The 27,312-nt window shown below is 41.3% G+C and overlaps 1 long non-coding RNA gene across 4 annotated transcripts in view; it reads left to right on the top strand.

The window, feature by feature from the left end:
* Positions 1-1,813: 1,813 nt before the first annotated feature.
* LOC135298878 (uncharacterized) overlaps positions 1,814-27,312 on the top strand; it is a 43,353-nt gene continuing 17,854 nt past the window's right edge. For 2 of the 4 annotated variants that reach the window (XR_010360940.1, XR_010360941.1), the window contains exons 1-3: positions 1,814-2,319; positions 20,738-21,343; positions 21,884-22,028. This is a non-coding gene — a long non-coding RNA (uncharacterized LOC135298878). Of the gene's footprint in view, positions 2,320-3,855; positions 3,993-4,075; positions 4,147-20,737; positions 21,344-21,883; positions 26,393-27,312 lie in introns of all 4 variants that reach the window. The other 2 variants (XR_010360939.1, XR_010360938.1) reach the window with 2 other exon arrangements.

The following is a 27,312-nucleotide window of genomic DNA, read 5'->3' as shown; positions in this document are numbered from 1 at the left end:
ATTCATCCTCCTCCTGCAGCAGGAGCTTGACCCCGATGCTCTGGGGGGTCACACATTCCCTGTTGTCCTGCTCGCGCTCTGTGGCACTCTCATCTTCCCAGGTGGACTGCACAGAGGGTCGCTTCCCATTCCCTTTGGGCACCTCCTGGCCAATGGAGTCTTCGTCTTGGCCAAGCTCTTGGAGAATGAATTCTTTCCAGTCTGACATTTCTGGGTCCCTACTGACATCTTGGTGCGACAGCCCATGCTTGCTGCATTCTTCCCAGTATGAGTGTGCTGAGGAGCTAATGAGTGCTGCCTGGCAAAGCCATGGCTCCAAGCTTTCTTCCCCAAGAGAAACTTGTTTGTATCTCCTGCCTTCTCCTAGGGACAGCTCTTGATCGCCACATTCCTCCCAGTCGAAGAACTCACAACGGCTACTGGCTTCTCCATGGGACAGCTCTTGCTCCCTGAAGGCTTCCCCTTGGCACATGCCCTCATAGTGAGTGGCATCTCCTTGGAGCAGCTCTGGCAATTCCTCATCTTTGCATGGGAAAAACTTCAGCTCCCCAGCCAACACTCCCTCCTCAGCCACTTGCTGTGCTAGCACTGACCCACTCCCTGCCTCCTCCAGCTGCTCATGGAGGGCCAGGGCTGGCAGCAGGTTGGCTAGTGGGCTGTGGGGGCAGCCAGGGCTGGAAGCAGGGGCAGAGATGGGGACTAACTGCCTTTCTCTTGGAGCTGCTGCTTCTTGTGCAGCCACGCATTGCTCCAGCTCCCTCCCTTCCTCTGGCTGCTGGCCACATTCCTGCCTCTGTGGCAAAGCCTGGCTGCTGGTCTCCAAGTTGATGTGCTGGGCCAAGTCCAGCAGAGCCTGGCTGCCTCCTCGGGGGTCCTCTGTAGCAAAGACTGACCTGTGTGTCTCTGCTGTTGGCACCTCCTGGCTCAGCACAGGAGAAGCTGGCTCCTTTTCCAGCTCAGGAGCCAGTGGCCTGGGGAGCTCCTCCTCCTCAGCAGTACCAGGCATGGCAGCAGCAGCTCCTGGCTCAGTGTGCCAGGGGCTCCGAGGGCCAGGAGAGGCGCTGGGCAGCTCACGGGCTGCCTCTCCCGGCACCTCCTTGCCCACACTGCTGGGAGAGCTGGGCCCCACCTTAGCACCAGTCTGGGCACTCGCGTTCTTCTCTGGGTGGAAGGATTTATCCCAGATCTTGCCACTGATGCCTTCTGCCCACTGGCCCTGGCTGCTGCCACGCTCTTCCCCTTGGCACTGCTTTTGTTGGCTCATGTCGTTTTCCTCTTGTAGCAACTCTGGGAATGGTTGTTCTACCCACAGGCTACTACCTCTTGGCTACTAACGGCTCCCCCCTGGAGAAAGCTCTGGATGCACCTGGTATTGCCACTCTTGCTCCACGTTGAAAAAAGGGCACCTCCTCCTCAGTCTCCAACAGGGCTAGGACTGAGCCACTCCCTGCCGCCAGCCGCTGCCCGCTTAGGGCTTGGCTTTCAGCTGGCCGGGCCAGGGACTGGGTGCCTGCCTGGGACTTGGGCTTCACCTTATCTTCCTCTGTCTCAGACGTTTTCTAGCGCTGAGAGATCCCGGGAGCTGCTTCCTCCTCACGCAGCGGCTCTCACGGGACTGGGCACGCCAGGGCTCTGCGCCCCTTTTCCAGCCCTGTGGCAGGCCGTGGCTCTGCCGCGTCACAAAGGCCTCTGGGCACCGCAATGTCCCGCCTCACTGAGGGCCCTGACACAAGGCGCCTGTGTCACAGAGGGCCACACCCGGCACCCCTTCAGCAGCCCAACCCCCTGCAAGGGTCATGGAGCAGCCCCTGGATATTGGCCTTCCAGCCCCTTCCCATAATACCTTCATTAAAATGATCAGACATGCCTCTGCCCAAATTAAGGTGACAATGGCATCGGATGCTCAAGTCAACAGGATGGGTTTTACTGACTGGCAAATGAGAGAGCAAGACAGAGAGAGAGAGAGACAGAAAGAGAGAAAGAGTGACAGAGAGAGATGAAGCAGAAAACCTCAGTGCTCTGCGGATCCCAGTGGCGTCCAATTCATGCTGTCCATGAGGCCTTCTTGGTGGCCAGAGCCCCGAAAAACCTAGAGCTGAGTGGATTGATATACATTTGGGCCAGGTGGGAACACCCAGGTACCTGCCATGGCAGGGGCCAAGTCTGACAGAGTTTCTTGCAGCAGACTCTGGATCTGTTGCATCATGGGCAAAGAAATGTGAGCTTGAGAGATGGAAAAAAGAGGAAAGCAGAACAGAAATAGGAATAGGAAAGGAATAGGAATCAGAAAGAGACAGCAAGAGAGAAGAAAGTAATCAGGTAAAGAACTAGATGATCCTTAAGGCCCTTGGCAAGCCAAGCCATTCCATGATCCTAGATGATGTGTGGATGTGTATTTTAACTTGACATGACCATAATTATTATTATCATTATAATTATTTTCTTTATTGAATACTACTACTATTTCAACTTCTTGTCTTCTTCTTCTTCTTCTTCTTCTTTGACTTATTATGAGTATTATTTACTACAACTATTACAATTTCTTCTCTATTTCTTCTAATTCTTCTAATTCTAATTCTTCTAATTCTAATTCATCTAATTCTTCTTCTTATTCCTATGCTTATTCTTCTTCTTTCCTACTGCTACTTCTATATCTTCTTCTTCTTCTTTCCTGCTGCTATTTCTTAATCTTCTTCTAATTATTATTCTTGTCCTTTTTTTTTATTTTGTTTTCTTTGGGGGTCTTGTGGATTTTGGGGTATTTTTTGGGTTTTATAGGTTTGTTTTAGTCTTTTTGGTTTTTTGTTTTTTTCCTAGTGCTCTATCTTATGGCCGATATTAGTTTGTTTTTGAAGAGTTGGGTGCGTCGGAGTCCTGCAGCATGCTGTGGGGTCTAGGGAACAGTACCTCCTGTCTGTTCCCATTCTTCATGGATAAAATGCCACAGGATCAGCATGCAGTCCTTTCCGGGTTAGAGGAAATGGCCTTGGATTCCAGCAGGGGGGGCTTCTGATAGAAGATCAGAATCACTTGTTCCCCCTGCCTGAGTGGTCAGGCATTGGAAGGAGTTGACTTGGCCGGTGTCGGAGTCACTGTTCCTGGAAGTGTCCAGGAGTTGTCTTCATGGGGCACTTGGGGACGTGCTTTGGGGCTGATGCTGCTGGTGCCAGGTGCACCAGTGGGAGTGGATGACTTCCAAGGTCTCTTCCCACCTGGATGACTATCTGTGATGCACCGCTGAGCCACCTGGCCCCAAGTGCTGCCCATGGTTGCTGGTTTGGGGCCGGCCCCGTGGGTGAAACTTGGTCTTGAGGAGGAGATGCTCTTGGGAGGCTCCAGAGCAGCTGGGGATTGCTGAGGCTGCAGGCACATGCTGAGGGAAAGGCAGCCCCTGTGGCTCCCTCAGGACGCTGGGCAGGCTGCGGGCCGGCCGCCGTCTGCGGGGCCGCTCCTGGTGCCAGCAGCGGGCACTAATCCTGGGGCTGCGGCGCCAGGCAGGGGCAGCGGAAGAGGCTGCGCAGCGCCCGCCTGAAGCGGGAGGGACGTTTCTTGCGGGGGCCCGGCTGCTGGCTGAGGGCCTGCGCTTGCACACAGGGAGAGGAGGCACAGAGCGGCGCTTGAGGGCACGGCTCCAGTTCCTGGGGCTCAACCCAAGCCTCCGCAGGGAAGGGCACTGGGAGCCTCTCTCCTGCAGCAGCACCCGGCAGTGGCGGTCTGCCTTCTTCAAGCAGCTCGATGACACTGATATCATCCCATTCATCCTCCTCCTGCAGCAGGAGCTTGACCCCAATGCTCTGGGGGGTCACACATTCCCCGTTGTCCTGCTCGAGCTCTTTGGCACTCTCATCTTCCCAGGTGGACTGCACAGAGGGTCGCTTCCCATTCCCTTTGGGCACCTCCTGGCCAATGGAGTCTTCGTCTTGGCCAAGCTCTTGGAGAATGAATTCTTTCCTGTCTGACACTTCTTGCTGGCTCTGTGGGCAGGGGGAAGGGTAAGCTCACTTTGTACTAATGTATTATTGCGGTAACCCTACCTCTACTTATCCTTTTCGTATTTTTTCATTGTGATTCACAGCTACTGAAGTGGGAAACTCTTTCTAACAAAGACTTTCATATCTGTTGCTCCTCTGTAGAGCTTAAAATTAGGTAAGCGAGAGTAGTTTCACTTTATATATTTCCAAGATACATCCGAGACCTAACGTCTCTAGTCCCAGGGAGTGAGTCAGTGGCTCACCTTAGAAAAAATTCCACTGCATCTAATCCTGGTGTTGCTGGCCTGTATTGTATCATGTCATTTCACAGCCTAGTTTTTCATGGCTATGCGGATCTTAATGTGTTTGCAGTATAAATGAAAAGTTTTTCTATTTTTAATTTTTCTTTGCCTTACTACATCACCATAAAAACAGCATCCTGTGTAAGTATGTATCATTCTTAGGGGCTGGACAAGTCATTGATGGAAAAGTAGTTTCTATTTTGATCTTGCAAGTCAGCCATTTCTTACAGTATGTCAGGTAAAATGCTCTTTCATAAAGAACTCAGAGTAAAAAAGCTCAGTGAAACTTGTCACGTGTTTTCCATATAAGGCCCAAACTCAGGTTCACAGAACAGCTCTTCCCAAAGATTACAGAGCTTTATGGGAATGTAAAATCCTGTAAAATCTAGTGTTATTTTCACTCCACAAATACAAAACACTGGCCTCCATGCACACAGCATTTTGCAAGTAGTTCAGTCACATAATTCAAAAGCCACATAAGTTTAAAAAAATGAAAAAGCCAGAACCAAACTTGATTGATTTACCATTTAGTTCTGTATCATTGAAGCATATTAACACATCTTGAAAATACTAATACACATGAAAATGTTACTTCTATAATTCAAACTGTTTGATCTAGGGACCTATTTCTTCAGACAGTGCTGATGTTCCCCTCCAATGGGTTTCTCCTCAATGCCAGTAAGACCTGTTCACTTAGGCCTCTGCACTGCTATATTCTCTATTCTGGTTTTGTAAGGCAGCTTTGGATTGGTTTGCCTAGGTGTAAAATAAAAATTGTCTAGTTTTAAGATTCTTAATTCTCACCTTCACTATTTAGCTGAAAAAACTGTATGAAAATGCTGCATTTCTCAGTGAAGTGATGTTTCAGAAAGCATGATAGGTCAGTCATTCAGGGAAATGTTATGGTTGAAGCTATTGCTAAGTAAATTGTTGGTAGCACTTTTGCTTTCATTCATCCTTGTTTCTGTAGTATTTTTAGCTCATCTAATTTCTATATTTAGACGTGTTTATGAAAATGGTGATTTAATGTGATAAACTTCAGAAACTCTACTGTCATCTGCCTGGTAAAAATAGGTTTCTATGAAGTATCAAATCTCTCACTGACCTTCAGTCTAATTGCATCTGTCAGGCTTCCGATCTATGGAAACTTGCTTGGAGCAAGATTTTAACTCTATTATATTTTTTCCTTGTCTGTGTTGAGTTGTCTTTCCTTGGAGCTCCCCAAAAAGGCTATGAAGAAAGGAGATGGGAACCTGATGAGAATGGTGCTGGATGTCATGAAAGTCAATACTGATGAAGAAAACCAGTATCTTAAATCTGTGGTGCTTAAGCTTTCTGAGTAGGCAAAAAACTTCAGTGCTCTTAAAGAGGCACTTGAAGGCCAAACTGTGCAGCTTTGGGAAGTGAGCAGTGTCTGACCTGCTGGTTAGACTGAAAAGTTTTGTTCATCTGTATTTATGGAGAGCGGATAACCCCCTCTCATTTTTTCCCTATATTTAAACTAGGACTAGTGACTTAAAAGTTTTAATTTATGCAAAATGAAGAATGTCAGCAATACTCTCTGCACTCAGCCACCAGCTCTTCTTCAGTCTGTAGTACATCTGCAAAGACAGCTAGACCTAACAGCTTAAGGTAATCCCTAGATTCTCAAGTAAATGAGTCCAATAGATAATTACCATCATAGTCCAAAATTACCAATTTGCTTTAGCTCGGTTGCAACCAGTAGATCTTACTTTTTTTTTTTCCGACACCTATCAATACTCAAAAATCTCTTCTAAAGCGCTAAGTAGTGTAGGTTATGAACAAGCAAAATGAAGCCAATATCTTATAAAAGGCTTGGGTCTGTTTATTGAAAGTCAAGACAACTGAAGACCAGACCCCAGGGTAAGCCTGGGGCCTACCTGGCAAGTCAGAGCTACAAACTAATACGGTGTGCTACACAGAGTGTTTTCTTGGACACTAGTTCTGCAGAAAGACCCAGGTGCTCAGCACCCAGGGGTTTTAAAGTCTCTCAAAGCAACAGGACTGGTGCGCTCTCAATCCACTTGTTGATTGGTACTTTTCTTGGCTGTTGGTTGGTCCATAAGATGGTGCATTTCTGGCCAATCATTCTAGAGTTATGAGGCTTCATTGGCTGGCTGGACTTCCAATCATATTTCATATTAATATTATCATCTCATGAGATAGTTTTCTAGAAAATTCCCTCACCCAGATCTCACTAACCCCCCTCTAGTGGGCATACATTTCTATTACAGCACATTTAATTCCATAACTTATTACTCCATAACTTATTACATAAATTAAGTATAACAAAATTAAGTATAACAATTAAGTATAACAGTAATAAATTACATTAATTAACAGTTCATAACCCTGCCTACAAAAGCTAACTTTATTTATAACAGTTTAGACCACTGTTTCATGTTCCAATTGAGATTTTAAAAGTTTCTCTGGTTTTCTGTGCTTTTAAATTTACAGTCAATTAATTTTCCACCACCTGCACAGCTACTGTTGAACCCTTGGAAAGGTTAAAATGAATGTTATTTCCCACTTTTTAATAAAAATTCAAGCTCAGAAAACTCACTTAGACTATACTTTAGCTGACTGCTTTTCAACCGCCTCTAAACCAGCTACATGCAAAAAGATTGAAAAATAAAAATATTTTCTACATCTGGTTTTGTTCCCAGATATTTCAAGTAAGAGCAAGGTTCTTGTGAAGGTGATTTACTAAAAATTACAAAGGATATTCTTCATGCTATGCTGTCTGCTTCTGCTGCTTGCATTTTGTTTCTTCTTTTCCTGACTCCCTACTTGTAAGATGCCTCTGTGAAATAGAAATTTGGTTTATTTACTTCAGATTTTTATGGATCACAGTGAATTCTGGACAAGCTAGGGGAATGGTAAGAATAAATTTAACCCCTGAATGAAATTGTAATCTGATTGCTCTTGCTTTTTTACCCCTTTTAATTTTAGATTTCTTTTAAAGACTTTCGCTGTACAGATGCAAAAGATCCTGCTCCTTATTTAAACTGCAGTAAAAGTTACTTCAGTTAATGCATCAAGTTAGCAAAACTTTATTTTATTTAGTTTGGAGTATGAAGCGCTCCTTAGACCCATGCAGGTGCACCCCACAGTGATCACAGAACAAAGCAACAATGGGAGATACAAAGATGAAGAACCTAAGAAGCAACAGGATGGCACTAGGAAAAGATGGTACTCTGACATGGCAGGAAATTGTGTCTGGAAAAGCATCGGCCATGTGTCTATGGCTCACATGGCTTTTTTCACTTATCTTAGCTTTAGGTGTTTTCTGGGATGAAGGATATAATTTCTCTGCTTGTGTCAGCTATGTTCTGTGATGAATATGTTGGTGTTGGCTGGAAATGGCTGTCTGGCACAGGGCAACCTTGGTCTTTTCTCAAAGAAAGACCCCCTACAGCCCTGCCACTGCCAGCACCTGGTCATCTGCACCCAATGCCTACGCAAAATCAAAGGAAAAAAAATCATCAGGGCTTCAAAGTTCATTGCCTGAATAGAATCAGGAAATCATAAAATGGCTTGGGTTCAAATGGATCTTAAAGATCATCCAGTTCCTAACCCCTGACCTGGGCAGGGACACTTCCACCAGATCCAGTTGCTCATAGCCCCATCCAACCTGGTCTTGAGAACTGCCAGGATCAGGGCATCCATAGCTTCTCTTGGTGATCTGTTCCAGTGCCTCACCATTCTTACAGTGAATAATTTTTCCCTAATATCTAATTTAAACCTACTCTCTTTCAGTTTGAAGCCATTCCTCCTTGTCCTGTCACTATATGCTCTTGTGACTGGACCCTCTTCATTTTCCCTGTAGGCTCCCTTTGGCTTCTGGAAGGCTGCAATCAGGTCACTTGTAAGTCTTCTCTTTTCCAGGTTGAGCACAAGTTCCTCAGCCTTTCCACACAGGAGAGGTGCTCCATCCCTCTGACCACCTTGGTGGCTTCCTCTGGACTCACACTAACAGGCTTATGTTCCTCATGTGCCAGGGATTGAAGAGCTGGATACAGCACTCCAGGGGGGTCTCAGGCCTTGTTGTGATAGCAGGTTCACAAAACCTGTTTTATATTCTCCCTTTGTAGTAAAAACTCCAGTAGAAACTCAGGGCAACTGTTCCATTGCCCCAAGACCAAATTTGTTTGAGATAAAATGTCATTCAAACTATGGGTACTGTCCTCAAGCTGTGTTAGCTAGAGAGACTTCTTTTTGGCATTTTGCTGATTTGGTGGAAGAGTGCACGGGGAGGAGGGAAAAATCAGTTGTGATGTATCAGGCTACTTTGCCAGAGTGTTTGGCAGAATATTTGTCTGTAAGATATTCACAATAGCTGGTATCAGCTATCCAGTAGTACCCAGGAGAGATTGCAAGCATTTGAGCCCTCTCAGCTCTTGTAGCAGCTTGAACACTGTTGTAGCAGCTTGAGCACTCTGTTATGCTTACCATATATGCCCTTCTCAAGTGTCATTCTTGATGGGAACAGGGTTGATGTCTTTGGTTCACCAATCTGAACTGCTTTGCTGAGTAGTCTGCCTTTGGGGTCCAGTTGTATGCAAGAGAACTCAGTGATTACTACCTTGTCCAGTCTCCTCTAAGGAATTCAGTGTCTCTGAGTTTTGAATCTTCTTATTTTTCAATTTTTTTCTCCAATTTCAGTTATTTATGCAGGGTTAAAATGCAGAACCTTTCTACTGTCTTTCATATCTGAGTTAGTTAACCAAGTGTTCCAAATCTAGATATAGTTATAAATGTGGCTTAATTATATTTTTATTCCTTTTAGACATTGTCTCTCCTTGACTACAGGTAGAAAGTAAATGCAGTAGATGCCTTTGCAGTTGGATTTAATTTGGGTAATTTTAAACTGACCCATCTGTCACCTTCCATTTTACTGCTGTTACTGTTTGGTGCTCAACAAGCAATCAGCAGCAAGAAAGCTGCTTCAGTCTCTCTTTTTTCCCTAGAGCCATGCACAGCAACAAGACCTTCTCAGTGTCAAACCTGGGCAGCTTGAGAATTCATCTCAGCTATATTTATCCACAGATTAGCTAACAGTAGTACCATTGTGCAGAAGGCAATCCATTGGATGTCTTTTTAATGATAGGAGAAATCAGTCATTAGAAGTGCTCATTTCTCTTCTATGGATGACAAATGAGTTTCTAAAAGGGTCATCAGCTTCAGGCTCAGCCCTTCAATACCTGAAGTTGGGTGAAATGAACCCACACTTGGGAATTTCTCTCTTCTCACCTTTGAGAAGGTGAATCCAAAATGGCACAAGCTACAATGGCACAGCAGGTTGGGAAGGAGAATCCGAAGAGAGAAACAGTGAAGGCAGGATTGATGAAGGAGAGGCAGACTGGGGAAAAGAAATGAAAAGTCATAATGAGAACATGGGGAAGAAAAAAACGGAAATTGAAGTGGATTTTGTACTATATTTAGGAAAGTAGGAAAGAGCAAAAAAATTATGAGAACAGAATTGAATAGTTCATTTGCTTTAGCTGCTTTGAGATGCAGTAATTACTTCCAAAATATACCTGGAGGGAAAAAAATTAAAACCGTAATGCCTTTAGCTTGAAGAGTGACTGCTTTACAGGAACCTGTTCCTTAATATAATTCAACCTAATGAGATAGCACCAAGTGTAGCTTCAAGTAGAATTTGGTTTATTATTTCCCTTGTTATTGGCTAAGAAAATTCAATGTGAGGAAAGAATCCTATTCATCACCATCCTTGTGACTTGTTTTACAAATTGCCAATTAAAGTGTGGCAGGGGAGAAAAGTATATTTCCATGCTTTCCAAAGAATGTCCATTCTACTTATGTTCAGTGACTCAAATTCAGCAAAACCACGTATTCATGTTGGTGGCACTGCCTGGGATGCAAATCAACATGGAATTTGACTTTTATTAATTTTCAACTGCTGTGACAGGCTATAGCAAGTGTGCCTATACCAAGCATGGCTTAAAATCAGCTGGTTTGGTACAGCTTGGAGTTGGTACAGCATGAAGTTCTGCTCTGCCTGACCGCAGGAGTATTTACTTATCTCATCTGGTGAGTTGAGCAGTCTGCGAGCTCTGCTGCTGCTCTTGCACTGCTAGTGAAGCTGCAAGTGAAAACTAACTTGTGTATGAGATCAAGACAGAGCAGTGACAAGTCTCTGGTGACATCAACTGAGGGCAAGGCAGGAAAAGGATCTGTTCAAGTGGGCAGTGGAGAAACAAATGCTTTCATTTTAAAGCCTCCCTTGCAAAGTTCAGTAACACTGTTGTATCCAAAATGTAGTGTAATCTTTAACTAGCTAAAATTCAAACTCATAGTATCAGACCTCTCACAGTCATGAAAGAACTTTTTCCTCCTGTATCTCCCTGTAAATTAGTTTAGTACTAGTATTCCTCTACTGAATATGGGAAAGGGAGCAGAGAAAGGGCACACAAGGAAGGGGAATACATAAATAAGTTCAGCTGTCCCCAAAGAGTGACATAAGTCTATATTCCTGTGAGTTTGTTAGAAATGTGAAAGGCAGAAGGGAGTTCCTTAAGAAGAATGCAAGTCAGAAAACATGATTTTTACCACCCAACCTCTAGCTAACTGGAGTATCATTATCAGTATGAACATAATCGTTAATGACTCAAATCATCACACAGTTTTTCTGTATTACAAATAGCCTGAGTTAAGAATCCTCTTATTTGAACATAATTTCCCCTTTATATTGAGAAGCCACTCTTTTTTTTTTTATGCAAACCACTCTTTCAGTTTAAAAGAGTTTAAAAGAGACAATAGCTGTTTAATTACTATTATCCCACTCATTCTATACAGCTGGTAGGACCCAGTTCCTACAGGTGAAAGGGTATCCTCTGTTCCAGCAGAACTTTTGTATTCATTAATGGCATATCTTATTTTTCCAGATCTCCCCTCTTCTCAAGACTTCTTGATAAGACAGGGGAAGTAGTAGATAAGGTATATGTGACCCTTCTTTTCTGTCAGAACTGTCCCGTTTGCTAAGTAGTCAGATTACAGATTGCAACACTAACACTGAAAATTTGAAAGTCTTTTTTTTTTGTGTGTGTATTCCAGATGACACACAAGTTGAAAACTGTAAGGTTCAGCCTCAGTTTACAACAGATATACTCACACCACTATCCCATAACAAAAATATTTTCTTCTACCAAATGCCTGCAGAAGACATCAACAAAATGAGGTCCGTATCTGTCAGTTCTTTCTTTTTACCTAGACTTAAGCAACAGCAAAACCTGACAAATATTCTGCATTGTAATGTATCTGTACTAGTCTTCAAAACTGTGTTTTGGATTTTAGTCCACTACCTTAAGGATCAGAATCCTATATCTGTCCCATTCACAGGTAAGAATGCATTTTGTAATTTATAATCAAGTCTCTTCCTCATAAAAAACTATATTTATATATCTCATTATCCAGAGAGAGATGAGCCCCACAGCTGAAGAGGCAGAAGAGGATTGCTTATACCCTTGAGTTTATGAAATAAATTATGTTCAGTAAAATGATTTCTCATCCATCTGTTACAGAGAGTAATACAGTGCAGCAGGAATTTGTTCAAAATGGTGCTCTCCTGCTCAAACCATTCTGTTTGCTAGAGTGCTGCTGTTATCCTTGCAGAAAAGATAGGGATGGGGGAATCTTGCTTTTCAGAAACTGTGGCTGGAGTAGTTAATAATCCCTTTACATAAAGGGATCTTCTATATCCCTTTACGATATAGAATATTACAAGTTATTTTAGATCAACAACTGAGAACAAAGGTAAGGCTGACCAAGTTGAAGAGCATTCAAAGAAAGTGTGTATGCGCTGTTCCTAATGCTTCTGAATTTGAATTGTAAAAGAGTGACTTGCTCAAGAGGTTTTTCAGGGAAGCTGCCAGGTGTTGTCTTTTTCCTTGTTTTTCAGAGCTACCCTCATAAATTTTAGGCCTTGTCACTGAAAAGTCTGGTTGGGTAAATCAGCAGGGTTTTTTCTCATTTAAGCCATTGTGTCATTGTACATTCTGGTGGGCTGCTTTTCTGAACAGATTTTACTGTTTCATGCCATGAAAACAGAAATACTTGATATTGCATCTGTGTGGCAGTGACTTCATTAGATTTGCTGTAGATGGATGCTGGGACAAGGAACAGCAGAACAACCTCACCAAGATTTTGAATAGGCTTGTTTCTGCACTCATCATCAAGTTTTTTCCAGAAAATCAGATGACTTGTGAGCTCCTGACACTTGGGTTCTTTCACTCTTCAGCGCTTTGTAATTTGCAGGCTCCAAGAATAATGTGAAAAGAGCAAATTCTTTGCTGCATTCAGACTTAACTGAATGCAGCTGAGAAAGGGACTCTCTGGAAGACAGTTACCTCTTCCCAATCCCGGTCCTGATCCCTTCTCTTTTTTAAGCTCATGATAGAGACGGATACATCCATAAAATGAGTGCCGATTTCTATAGTGCAACTTTCCAAAGGAATTGCTTGATCTCTGCATCTTACTAAGGCAATAGCTTGTATTTTGAAAAGCCTTTCTTAAGTACCAAAAAAATCTTGCTTAGTAAGTCCAAGAGAGGCTGGTTGTTGAAAGCAGACTTTGAGAGAAAGGTCAAGAAGAAAATTATTTTAGTCTAAATCTAACTGAAGTAAAAAATTTCTTGTGTTTCCAAACCAGGGAAGAGAAATCAATGACCAAGCAGCCCCCATGGGAATTTCCCAAATATTTTTTGTTTGAGCACACTGCGTTTCTGTCCGTATTACACAGTTCATCTGCCAGGAGTGAAAGGGATTTTCTAGTGTTATTGACACTTAGCAGGAAACTGAGGAGCTCAGTGTCAGGTTAAGCCCTGAAAAACTGTCATGTCTCTTCAAAGAAGCAAAAACCAGTCAGCGGTTTCATCAATATTCTAGCCACTTCAAGGATTTAGTTCTAGTGAACTTTTTGATTAATTTACCATGAAATACACACTCTCTTCCTCTTTATTAGTTACACCCAGTCAGTTATTTTTTCTTGAATGTTCTTTACACTAGAATATTTATGATGGTAGCAGCTCCTGTTTCTTGAGTTATCCTCAGGGAATTTAGATGTCCTAATGAGAAGGAGGAGCTCACTATTGTTCATTGGCAGAGATATTTCAAGTCTTTGATGAAGAAACTTCTGAAAGCACATACACATTTAATGTTTTACTCCAGCTTGAGTGAGAAAGTAAGGGAAAAGTAGTTATGAATAGATGTAAAGTTAGGGATTGGCAAGTAATAAAAAGAGCCTCAGAGCCCTAAGTCTGAAGCAAAGAAGAACATCTGAATAGCATCTGTGGATGAGGGGTTTTTTTGCGTATCACTATGAAGTCTGGTACTTTCTACAACTGTCTATCTCCCTTAAAACACTTTTTCAAATAATGAGAAAAGGAGAAACCTTACCACTGGTTACTGCTTACTTTAATACAATCCTAAAGCCTCCAGCTCCTTAATGTTCAGTTTTATTTTCTGTGTAATTAATCTTTGGCAGCATTTCTTGGAAGTGGGCACTGGAATAGCTGTGCAACATATGCAAGTTATTTTAATTTAATTTCCAATTTTTGACATGTGCATTCATATTTAGTTATGTTAATTATAAGTTAGTATTCACTTCCTCTGATGACAGGGAATGAGTTTAACTGTTTTAAATTAGTGCAACCTCTCAGAGTTCAGTGACACTACCCCTGAATTTTAGCATTGCCCTCTCCAATAATAATCGATGCAATCTCATTTAATCCAGACCCCTGGATTAAACTCATTCATTAGAACTGATGCTGTCCTGTCATGCATCATCCTTCTGTGCTGTTAGTAAAATAAGATTTCTAGGGCACTTTCTTCAGAACAAACTGGAGAAGCTTAATCCTTTGCATGGAGAATGGAAATAGAGAAATGGGGCAGCAGCAATATATGATTTCTTTTTGGTCTGGCTTTTTTTTTTGTTTGTTTGTTTGTTTTTTTGTTTGTTTTTTTTTTTGTTTTTTTGGTTTTTTGGGGGTTTTTTTAGATTTTTAGGCTTTTTTATACTTTTACTTTGTTCCCCGAAAACAACTTTGGTGGGTTTTTTTGTTTGTTTTTGTTTTGTTTTGTTTTGAAAGTTAATGGAAAGATTTTGTCCTGTTGAGAATGTATTAATTATCTCTCTCCTTGAAATGCACATTCCAGAACAGAGCTCTTATTCTCTCAGGATGACATACAGTGACTATCAAAAATCCTATGCAATGTCCACCTGCTCTGGAATCAGTGCTTTGTTCTTTGCTACATCCAGTTGATATCTAATTATTGCTTACAGTTAACATCTATTTCTTGCTAGCTGTGTGAGCTGTGTAGTAGTAGTTCATGTGTAGTTTCTACACAAAAACATGGGCACAATTTATTTACAGGCAGTGGCTGATTTCTAAGTCAGTACATTACCAGTGCTGAGGAATTTAATGTGTTTTGCAGGTGAAGGATGTTATTAACCAGGTATATACAGTGTAAAGTGTTTTTCATCAGCTCAAAGGCTGGGACATACTGATAGCCTGGTGTTTGGAAGATAGATTATTTGTTGGTAGAATTGCCTGGCTAAGGTTTACAGCTTGATGTGCCTCAGTGATCTTGGACCTGGGGGGAGGCTCACAAAGCCTGGGGAGAAGGATGTACCACTGCTGGTGGACACAAAGAATACAGAACTTAGGGGCCACAAGGATGTTTGGCAGAACATCCAAGACAAGGGAGAAACTATTAAAGCCAACTCAGCAACTGTGCTGAAATCAGCTCCAGCTGAAAAGGAAGGGGGAGATTACAACCACCAGCTCACAGACCCCCGGCTCAAGAAACCCACCAGCCCTAGAGAAACACTGAACGTGTGGCCTAATTAGCATAAGAAGAGAGGGAATCATTTAACCAATAGAAGACAGAATACTAGTTATTAAGAGAACTATGTAACTTGTAACCAAGGAAACATTAATGCCTTCATTTGCTAAAATATGTAAGTAGTGAAAGTTTTGATAATCATGGTGCTGGCTTTGTGAATTTTGCATGCAGCATCCCTTCCTGTGCAGAACTGTAAATAAATCAAATATCTTGACTCTGTATGGGTATTGGCCTCTTGCACACTCGGTGAAAGAATTTCTTTTGGGACAACAGTACTTGGGATATTCTGATTTTTTTTTCTATAAATTGAATAGCCTACTTAGGCTAGATCATGAAAACTGCTCATGTTAATTTTCAATGTATGCTGCTAGAGCAATGGCTACTATTTCTGATGCGTGCCCTCTACAGTCTTCTAAATTGTAACACTTATTCCTTTAAATTTTAGACCCATCCACACTGAGTTAAAGAACTTTTTCTGAGACAATATATACTCATTTAGAGTCCATCATGCTGTATATATAATTTATGTTTTTTTTCAAATTATTTTGTTTTACCAAGAGGTCACCAGCCTCTCAGTATCATGAGTTTATCCAGTCATTTTTAGTATCCTGGATATTTTTGTCCATTACTAAATGATTCTATATCACTATTTATTCTAGGACTGCTTAATCTGCTGATCATCACAGATCAAAGCATCAGTGTCATGGACAACCTCCTCCATTTTTAAAATTGATCATATGTTTCTATCCTTTCTAGGAAAATTATGATTGTTATTTCATAGCCTCTTACCTAGCAATCTAAATCCTTAATCTAAATTCTTAGTCAACTTTACTGAATTCCATGAAAACAGGGCATTGAAAAGCACTCAGTATAGGACCTTCTTAAGGCATTATAAACCATACTAACAAAAACATCTTTGGTCATAGCACTGAAGTTATTTCTGATTTAAAGCTGTATTCTATAAAGGACTTTGCTTTACTTCAAATATTGCCCTTGTGTCTACTGAACTCATTCTGTATTATAATTTTCACCAGCTTGCCTAATGTGGAAGCCAGATTCTTGACTGGACTGGTTTTCCAGATCACACAGCAAGCTTTTTTTTTTTTTTTTGAGATGATTGTTCCTCTATGAATGGCTTCTTCCCTTCAAATTAATTAAACTTGTTCATGGTTAACAAACTGTGATTAATCTTAACCACATATAAGTTTATTTTGTCTACTATTGAGCAGTGTATGGGAAAACAACAGCTCATCAGCTCAATCATTGGAAGAGAAACTTAAAACTATAACATACTCTGACTTAGTTTTTTGGGTTTGTCATATTTCCCCTTGGAATAAATCAGAAATTTATGCAGCCACTTTTCTCCGGATGCTGCCCTTTGTTATTAATTTATTTTGCAATCTGTTTTTCATTATTTTGGCAGAAATAACACGTTACTCTCATCTGTCTATTTAAGAATGCTTCTCTAACAAGTCTTTTATGCATTTTTCCCTTTCCCTCCCTCCCTCCTTACTGACCCCTCAGTTCTTCCTTGTTTCATTGGATCATGTGTTTTTATGCCTGTATTCCCAGAAATGGAAAAAAGCAGGTAATGCCTGAAGATATGAGTACAACCCCTTTGATCTGCTCTCTGGTTTGTTTAGACCAAGGAACAGCTTGAAAATTAATGTATTTGAGAGTTACTACCAGCCTCTAAGACTCAAATCTTCCTTTTAAAATGAACCTAAACCAAGAATTCAGGTTACTACTTCAAAACTGATTCGTCATTGGGCCAAAACTCAGCAGCAATTTAAATATAATACAGATATCAGGAAGTTAAGAGTAGACATTTTCATATTTAGGGTTTGTACCTGCCTGTTCAAAGCAAGGTGCAGTGTGTTATGAATATGAACGAGGCCAAACTTTCTCAGGAGAAAAAGGTTCTCATTTATTTAAAGAGCTACAAGAAACAGAGTGCCCAGGATAGGCCTGAGCACTCACGCAACAACTCAAGAACAGAACAGTATGTTATCCCCAAATGTTCTGGGTCCTCCACACAAAACAAGTTTCCAGGAAAAACCAAACCAACCCCAACTTCCCCCTTTTATAGCCCCCTTCGAGCCCAGGATTGGTGGATTTTGGATCCATGTGGTGATTGGTCCGTTTCCAGGCTTCTCATTGGTCTTTAACGCCATTCCTTCTGGACCAATCATTTCTGCAGAGCATTCAATAATTGGTCAGATCTTCTGTCCAATCATCTTCAACCTCGCTCTGCCCCACTGGTCTGCTGCTCCGCCAAACGCTGGACCCTTCCTCCAGAACATGCTAACAACTCCAACTCTTAATGTAACACAATTAATACAATGCAATTGAACTCTAATTTAACGTAACTTGACTTTTACTTATAACAGTTGTGTTACTGTGCTCTTCCAGGTGCCTGGCACCTCACAGCCACTGCTTCCCTCCCAGCTTCCTTATACTTGAAGAAGGAGGCTTTGCACGTGGCACGTTCCATCCCACATCCAGCCCTGGAAGTGAGGATGCTCAGCTGAGCGTGTTGAGTGAGGCTGGCCCCTGGGCCAGTTCTGCTGGCACCCGCTGCGGTGAGGCTGTGTCCAGCTGTACCCTCAGGCACGCTCATTTCGGAGCTGGTGGCTGGGCTCTGCTCTCCCTCATGTCAACAGGAGCTGGCGGGGTGCTCTGAAACCAGTGCAGCTCTGGGGCATCTGTAGGAGAGCCAGACCGTGAGAATGCATGAGCTGTACACAGCAGCTGCCAAGGACAGCAACTCAACTCTGCTTCAGTTCAACAACAGCAAATTTAGTAAAGAGACAATAAAACAGTATGAAATGTTGATGGGAGAAATAACTGTTGTTGCAAAGCCTGAAGTTTTTTGTTGCTTTAAAAAGAGCATTCATAGGTGTAAAACCCAAATTTTTCCTTATGCATTAGTGCTATTTTATGCATGTAGCAGTATACCGTCCATGACCACAGCTCATCCATTTTGTGCAATAAACTGTCCTCCTAAAGTGATGTAATCAGAACTGATTATTTTCCATGGGATACAATCAGTATTTGCAAGTCAGTACCACTAATTCATTCCTTCCACAAATGGTAATGAGGAGGCAGATCATAAAACACACCTGAGAATCTTTCCCCAAGAGAAGATAAAGCTTTGTGAAAACGGAATGTTTTTTTCTGAGGTGAAAGTAGGCTTCAGGCTGGGATCCTTTAGCCTTTAGATACTATGTTCCTGATGAATTGATGCATTTCAAGTAACATCCTGCTTTCTTAAGCCCAGACATGATAAACTATTTAAAACTGGCTAGCACCTTTGAAAATCATGTTTCGCTTTTGGAAACATACAGCCTTGTTTTCAAACTTTGGGAAAAAGCCCAAGAACTGAGGAATCTGCTGAGTTATTGTAGAGTATTTGGAGAAATATTTTTCAATGTCTGATGCACACAGGAAATTACTGATTGCTGGATAGCTGTTTTCAGGAGCACCAAAAAGCTTCTAGACCCCCAAGAATGGCTGGAATCTCCCTACTGTGCTCCAGCGAATTTCTCCTTGAGTCTCTCCTACATCCCTGCAAGTGCATTCATGCACAGAAAATTGACCACATTGAAAAATCTCTTTCCTAATATTTATCTTCTCGGGAAACAATTTGAGATGTACTAATGAGAGAAGACCTTGCAAACACTGATTTTGAATAGTGTCTTCAAAGAAAAATGGAAGAATGTGATAGAGCTCTCGAGAGATATAAGGCAGATATCACTGTGTGTAGTTTGAGAGACAGAAGCTGGCTTTGGTGTGGGCAAGCAAATTATACTCTGTACCTTCTGCCTCATGGAGAAGGAGGCCTTATTCTGTAGCAGCTAGGACAGACTGTCCTCTGGGTTCAGGGAACAGATGCTATTGTCACCTAACACCCTGAGCTCTGTTGTCAATGAAAAACTAAATGGAATCAACAAAGGGTCCTTAGTTCTTTCTAATGTCTATAAAGAGCTAAAGCAACTTTATGAGGCATTATTACAGACAGCAAAATTTATTCTAAGATACATCTTATCTTCATTTCCCTTTCAAAAAACAAAGAAGCTTTTCTATAAAAATCTTTCAGTTCAATCATTAAATTGTTTCTAATGGCATACCTTAATCCTGCAGTAGATATAATTGATCAGAAAGTATAGAGAAAGCAAAGCTGTGCCAGCCTGCTAAAAAAAGAAATGCCAGTTACAATATTGAAGAAAGCATTATATTGAATCCTGAGCTTCCTATATCAATAGGGCAGCCACAGTGCAGTACCGTTGATCAACCTGTAGTCCAGAATGAGGATTAAATTTACAACATGGCCTTCTCTTCCTGGCCCATTAATTCCACAATCATCAACTGTTTATGGCAGCCTAATGTCAACATGCATCTTGTGCAAGACAGCAAAGCAAATGGTCAAATGTCAATGAAGATTAGGGTAAAGACATGCACTGCTTGGTGTTTACAAAGATCTCATCAAGACATCTTTAAAAAAACAAAGCCAAACCCCACATTTTCAAATATAGATTTACATAGAATTATGGCTCTTGACGTCAGTGATCCATTCACAAGATAAAAATTCAGCTTTAAACTGCTCATTAAAAGCAAACAGTGTCATTCAGGGCTGCTGAAGGGAGTTGAGCCAAGCTGCCCAAAGCCTTTAAAAAGTAAATGCTGGCATATATCGTCTTTCCTTTTCAGATGCTAAGACCTATGAATTAAATTATTTTATTTTGGCACCAGTTTTTAGCTTTAATATCTTCAAGTCCACCTGTGTAAAAACACAATTGAATTTTCTATGGATTTTCCAGTCTTCTATGTGTCCTCACTATCCTAGCTAAAGCATTTAGAGATAAACCAGAAAAATAACCCAACAAACTTTTCTGCAGAGCAGATCTTTATACAAAATCTCACATGGACAAAGAGACTGACTACAAATCTAGGCACTGGCTGTGTTGGACTGTGTGTGTGTTGGTGTGCAAGTGTGCACAAGATTGCATTGTTACACGGACCGTACTGTTAAACTGAGGCCACAAGGTCCAAGATGTCCTGTCTGATATGTCATACCTTTGTATTTAATTAATGAGCACATGTAGGAAGAAATGAGGATACAAGTCAGGCTGGAATTATCATTAAAATGAAAAATGTTAAAAAGAGGGAGAGTAGTTCTTTCAGTTCTTTCAATACTTACAGAGAAAAGTATTAGAAATCTAAAGTACACAGTACACAGTAGCAAGCTATCACCAAATCCGTCAGCAGCTCCTTTTTAAGGTGTGTAACTTGAGGTTCTCTAAACACTTTGTAGAAGTGATGTGGGTTTTTTTACATTTCCCATGTGTAACTTAACTTAGAAAATGTGTTTTCTAAAAAAACCTGAGTTTGCTTTTCTCTTCGTGAATTAACTTTAGCCAACCTTGTTTGCTATATATGTAAATTTTTTTCTACTGGATATTTTTGGGAAATGGGGTAATCAAAACTAGATAATATATTAAAATACTGGGAAAAGTATTTATGCTGGTGATATAATGTGTGGTATGTAACATTGTTTTCTTCTTGTTTCCTTTCACAGAACTCTTCATACTCTACTTGCTTTTTGAACACCTGTCTTAGGGTGAAGTTATGATGCTTGTATCCCTAATCGTGTGTTCTGTTAATGCTGGATATTATGTTCTGTGCCTTCAAGACTGGCTCTGAAGAGCGAGGTTTGTTTTGGTTTGTTATCAGCCTGCTCTGCCACGGCTGGCGGGACAGAGAGACGGGGCAGTACATAGTGCGGCTTTTGCTTTTTGCTTTGCTTTTCGCTTTTGCTTTGCTCTTGCTTCTTGCTGTGCTCCTGCTTTGCGTTTGCTTTTTGCTTCTGCTTGTTAGTTAGTTCAGCTAAGCAGTCCAAATCTTTCCCTGAACTGTTTTTTCTTTCCCTTTTTGGAACCACTCAAACCTGCTCCGGACTGGGACCTGGGAAACACTGAGAGTTTGCATCTTGTGGCTGCAGCAGCCATCCCCAGCACCAGAGGGAGCAACAGTAGAGCAACCACTCCCAGGAAAGACTTTCTGAATTGTCATCCTTTTCAGATCAGTGAAAGAGTGTTGTCATCTGGTATTGCTCATTTTGTTGCTGAGGGTGTTTTGCCCACAGGTTCTTTCCACTTGTCTCCGAAGAATCCTTCCCGAACCAGTAAGAGAGAAGGGTCGTGTGAGTTTGCTTTCTGGGGGGGCCCCCTTTGGAAGTTTTCTCCCAGATTTGCCCTAATCCAAGACAACACTTCAGACAATTTTTAAGATTGGTGTTTTCTACCATTTCTTCAAAAGAGCTTGTCCAGTAGAATTATAAAAGCAGCAAATTTAAAACAACTCAGAGAAATAAGTTTAAGCTAGGAGAATTTGCACCTCTTTGATTGGATCCTTATTTAGAGTGCAAAAGGAGAAGAACCATGCCAGGATAAGAAATTCTTTCAATGAAAAAAAAAGGTTAAAAAAAGGAATAACAAGCATGAATGTTACAATAAAATTTTCCCCTGAAGAGAAATTCTGCCAGAGCAACAGCTCCCTATAACTTCTTATGTGCTGTTGAATAAGATCCCTTCTATTTCTGACATCTAGGTTTCCTGGAATTAAGGGGTATCTTTGTGTCAGCAGGGATGTCATTGGAAGTGAAGTGATGTAGAAGAACTAAGTGTGAATGCGGATAAGCATTTTCCATTTCATTCCCTTTCAGGAGAAAAACACCCATGAAATCTGGAGGTCAAGTGCAAAATAACAAGAAGTTTCTGAATGGAGCACCGGGGGATATTTGCAGCAAACCATTCCAATCTGTGCTATAATCTAATTTACCATGGACAAGTAGTGTAGATAATAAAGAGGTAAAATTCAGTACAGACAGTACAATATAGAGACTTCATACAGAAACTCTGCAGTCATTATACAGCACTTTTTTTTTTAATATCTGTGTTATGTACAAGAAGTTCCTTCTCAAGGCCAAGGTTTTCTGTAGTCTGGAGGCTTATTTCGTGTGGAATGAGTGAATAACAATCTGCACCCATAAGGAAGTTGCGTTTTCTCCCACAAGGAGTCCTGGTACCATTCTCAGCACAGTCAGTGAGAGGTTTTTGGTTGTCTTGATGACATCCTGCAGTGACCATCTTGCTTTCTGCCCATGGAGTGCCCACTAAGTTACTCTCTTGTCTCAGGTGCCTCAGTCATGTGCTGCTCTATAGATGAGATAAATGTAGCTGTACACAGCTGTGCTTTCAGGAAGCTTGCAGATAATGGACAATCAAAATCAGTGGCAAAATAAATTGATTGTAGTAGAAGCACATAGGCCTTGCTGAAATCTCATTGCAGTTTTTTCAGAATTTGTTTCCGTTTCAAAGCAGGCTCCCAACCCATTCAGTTTTATTATATTTCCCTGCTTGTTTGTTCAGATTGAAAAAAAATTTAAAAGTATAATAAAGAAATACCGTTAGCAACATTGTAGATCTTTCTGCTAGGTAAATCTAAGAATTATATTTGCAGTTTTCCCCAAAGCCAAAGAAATCTGTTATTGTGTTATTGTCAGCAGTTAGGGAGAGTGATACCTCTGTCAAATTGTCCTGGTTTGATAAGGAAGTTAGTTTTTTGGGAAGTTATAGTTAAAACCAACTAGTAGTAAGATGCTTGTAGGGTTTTTTTAGTATTTAAACAGACTGTGGATTCCAAAAGAATCTAAATGAAGTACATCTTCACCCAGGGTGCATAGACAGGTACTGGGACTGACACTCCACCTATATGGAGTGTCGGCACTTTCAGAAGGATTTATACTTGGTCATGGGTATTGCTTGACAGGCACATGAGTATAAATGAAAAATAAATGAATCCTTTCTCTGTGGGGCCAACACAAGATTTGCCCCTTGAAAGCATTTTTTTTTTCTCAAGCTGGCTGTTTTGGTGGAGTTTTGAAAACCTGCAGTGTTTCAACAGTGTTGCTTCCTCTCAAGAGGCTGCTAATAAATGACCCAAAGCAGAAACTATTAGAATTCCTGAGTTGTTTCTACTTTCCTGGACAGATACTGAAGTGGGTCTAATCCCACGTGTGTTGTTTGTACAGGCAGTGCCATTGATGCAAACAGAGTATGTGCAAGAGCAGAGGTGAGCAGAGGTTCAGAGGAATGTGTCTGTCCTGCCAGATCACAGGCTATGGCTGAGGCTCTGGAGTTACTGGGCTTGTATCCTCTTTCCTTCCCAACTTTGATTTCTTTATTCAGTTTGTTTGACAGAAGAATAAACACAAGGATTCTTTCTGGCAGGAGTCCAAGACAGGATGCAGAGGGAGATTTTGTTCTTCCAAAATGTCTCCTGAATGTATGGACAATTTCTCAGTAAGATGATTTAATCATGAGTTGATTGCTGTTATTAATCTCTATTAAGGTAATAATTTCCAAAGGGATCAGTTGGTGATAAATCTCCATTGACTTCAAAGACAGCAGAGTGGTCATTCTCTTAAAAATCTTGACCTAACCTAGGAGATTAAAATGGTCAAATTAGCAATTTGATACTGTCTTTTCTGAAAAAACTAATTTCAGATTAACCTGATTTCAGTAAGATTGAGCTCTTCCTCCAGAAAAGACCTCCATTGTGACAGGACATACATTCACATACAGATAGACACACAGCTGTATGCTCTACATTCCCAAGCTGCAGTTGCCTATAACACAGGAATGGTTCCAGTGAGACAGTGAGGTCCAAGCAGTAAATCTAGGAAGGAAAGTGTCCTCACATGGAGAAGGCTGCCCAAGACGCAGGATAAGAAAAGCTATGGGAGGAGAAACATGGAAATTAGATGTGGGAGAAAAGCGTCTTGGAGAGAACACAAAGGCAGTAAGGAACAGGTGGTTAATATGAGGTTGCAAAGCTGCAAGCCAAGGCAGAAATTGCCCTGGCTTCTCCTGTTGACTTTTTTTGTTGTGGCTTGTTTGTTGGTTGGTTGGTTGTTGGGGTGTTTTTTGAGGAAAAAATATCTTGTAAGTTTTTTATTAAAGAATGTCCCAAAGCTCAGTCTGTAGGTTCTGAAGTGCACCCTAGAGAGGGATGTTTCCTTCCCTGTGTCATCACAGCTGGTCATGGAGGCATCACAAGCCCTGCTTACTGCTGAGTCCTTATCAGGGTCTCCTGTGCAGAGTGGTGTGTACTTGTGGGGGCAGGAGGAAAAGGGCCTTCTCCTCATGGTGCCAAACATGAGCTAGAAACTGTTCATGGATTCACAGCATGTCTGAGATCGCTGAGACCTCTGGAAGTCAGCTGGTGCAACACACCTGCTCAGAACAGGGTCAGCCAGAGCAGGTTTCTCTGGGCTATAGACACGCAGGTTTTGAATGTCTCCAAGAATGGAGACTCTACAACTTCTGTGGGTAACGTGTGACAGGGTTTGATGACTGGCACAGTCAAAATTGGTACTTTTCCCTCATGTTTGAGCTTATTTTCCTGTGTGTTTCAATGAGATGGGGGGGGGGGGGGGGTAGTGCTGCTGGACTGATTTGTTGCTAAACAGGTCCCTGGCCAGTGTAAAAGGCCAAGGTAATAATACCTGCCTATCAAATGACAAATTCTGTCTGAGATGGTATAGCACAGGCAAAAGCAATTTTTCCTCAAGGGTGTATGCTCTCATGACAGGCTTGACAAATACAAATATTTTAAAATAAATGAGCTGTCCATACCCATTCAATTGAACACTGTGTGACACTTGTAATTAAATAATTTTCACACAGTATTTAATGATTTTCACCTTGTAGAAGATTTAATTTTGCTGTGCTGTTCCTGAAATCATGGTGTAGACAAAGAAAAATTGTCATTGTGCTATAGCTCTTTTGCTCCAAGATGGACATGGATCCCTAAGTGGCATATGGATTGAAAGATTTACAGCCATGCTCATTTTCAATGATTTGTACTAAGACAGAACTGAGTCAGTTCTCTGAGCTGATGAATACAATTTTTATGAATTACTTATTCTATCTTTATTACAAATTTATCAACATTTCATTCGTCATTGATCAGTTTCACTTGACATCTTTCAAAGTAGTATTGCTTTACACAGAAAGAGATGAAAGTAATTTCTGGTAGCAGATGTAAAGAAAGATCTAAAATATCATTAATAACTGATTTTTTAAAAATCTTTATTCATCATTTCTCTTTTGAGCTTCCAGCTTTACTGCTTATGATTTGGGCTTGAGGATTTTTCCCATTTTCTTGTCTGCTTGTAAAATCTAACTGCCTAAATTACAGTTCCATGTTTTCTGTGGTCTGGAGCTGAGTTGATGCAAGTGTAATATTTTGACATTTTCTGACTTTATTTCTTTTCATATTGCATAGAGCAGACACTAGCTGAAGATGACCCAGCTGGTCAAATATGTTTGTTGAACCACTAAGACTGAATTAATTGTCTGAACAGCTATTTTCTCTTAATAGGTGGCAAATTTCACAGTTTCTATCAGAGAAAGGATCATGTATGTCTTTCTGTGGAATGAGAAATCTGGGAACTTCTACAGAATAGAAGTTGATATAAATCTTGTCCTCAGTTCCCAGAGTCTTTGAAGTGGGACCTGAAATGTGACTAGGGATCAGTTTCCAGTGCTGACACTTCTTGACACCTTAACACAGGCCTCACAAGGGACCACAAGAGGTCTGACACTCATTATTTTAATGACTGCATTGTCAATAGCACTATTTATTGCAATGTTTCTAGCATTTTTTCCATATCAGAGTAGTCCAGCTTTGAGGTTGTGTCTTGTTCCCTTTTTAGACTTCCTGTGGATTTCAGTGGGCAATCAAATCCTTACCATCAAAATGCATAAAGGGGGTGAGGAAAACAGTCTGAGTCTGTAAGGCATTTAATAGATACTCTCCAGTTAATATCCACAAGAGCTGGATGCAGACACATCACAATTTGCAGCAATAGACACATCATTGAAGGAAGAAGGATATTTCTGTCTCAGTCTCATTTTCTCTTGCTGAGCAATTCAGGGTACACATTAATTTACTCAGACTATTTTTCTAGCTTTTACAGTTCATAGTTTAGAATTGGCCTTGCCATGAAAAAAATGATGGAGTTGCACTGCCAGATGGAAGCAGAAGCATCTGCACTACCTCTGGTCTCCTGAGTATTCAGAGAAGGCAAACAGCATTCCTTCATTGTCCTGGCCTAAGGCTGCAATGCAAGAAAGACAAAACTCTTCTATCTTAAGATTTTCTTAAGGTATGCTTAAGAATGACTTTTTAAAAGTCTCATGCAGAGTTGGTGCACTTAAAGGAAGACTGCACATGCTTGCTTAATGTGTACACATAAGACCTTACTGCAATCTTTAATCCCTAATATCTTTGAACAACTCTGCTGCCTCAAGTAAAATATGCTAATTACATTTTACATACCTACTTCGAAGACTTTTGCTGGGTAATTAAGCTAAATTACTCTGAGCTAAAATAAAATCTACTCAGTTCTCTTTGGTAATAATAATCAGGGATTGTGTCCAATTAAAAGATCAGCAACTCTAGCTAGAAACAGATCTTGGGAATGGTCTGGCCCTTTTCTTTCTACAGCCTTTGCTGCTATGCTTGAAGTGATTCCAGGTCACTCCTGGAAATGCAGTAGCTCTTAATCTTAAATGTTCCCTTTTGATTGTGGTTGATTCAGTCCAGGGATAGGTCTGTTCAAGTGGTGAGAAATACATAAAGATGCTTATATATTGCCAGCAAGATAAGGGGTGCAATAAACAGCACTGTGCCAGAGAGAAAAAAGGGTGATAGTTTGAGTGGTGAAGAAGGTCAGCAGGATGAGTGCTGTTGGAAAGCTTATGTGCAGAAGTGTCCTGTGTTAAACCTGTCACAGAGCTGGAACACATGCTGTGGTAAACCTGAGTAGATATATGGAGCTGAAAGATCTTCTCTGGGCTTGTTGGTTATCCTTCACTCTTCAGGGAGAAGAGAGGATTCTGCCTCTTGTGCACGCAGTCTAAGCAGGAGTCCTGCTAAGTGCTATAGGCCCACTGTTACTATGGTAACCCTGCAAATATTTTACCTAGCCCGGGGCTTGGTGGCCCTGGGGTTTGATGGTGAAGGAGAGCAACTTCAGGTTGTCTGGACAGGGCTGTACCCCTTCCTTTGCTTATGGGCAGTCAC

The sequence above is a fragment of the Passer domesticus genome, chromosome 1 (genome assembly GCF_036417665.1).
Source record: "Passer domesticus isolate bPasDom1 chromosome 1, bPasDom1.hap1, whole genome shotgun sequence".
Classification (NCBI taxonomy): domain Eukaryota; kingdom Metazoa; phylum Chordata; class Aves; order Passeriformes; family Passeridae; genus Passer; species Passer domesticus.
This window is presented reverse-complemented; position numbering and strand designations above follow the sequence as displayed.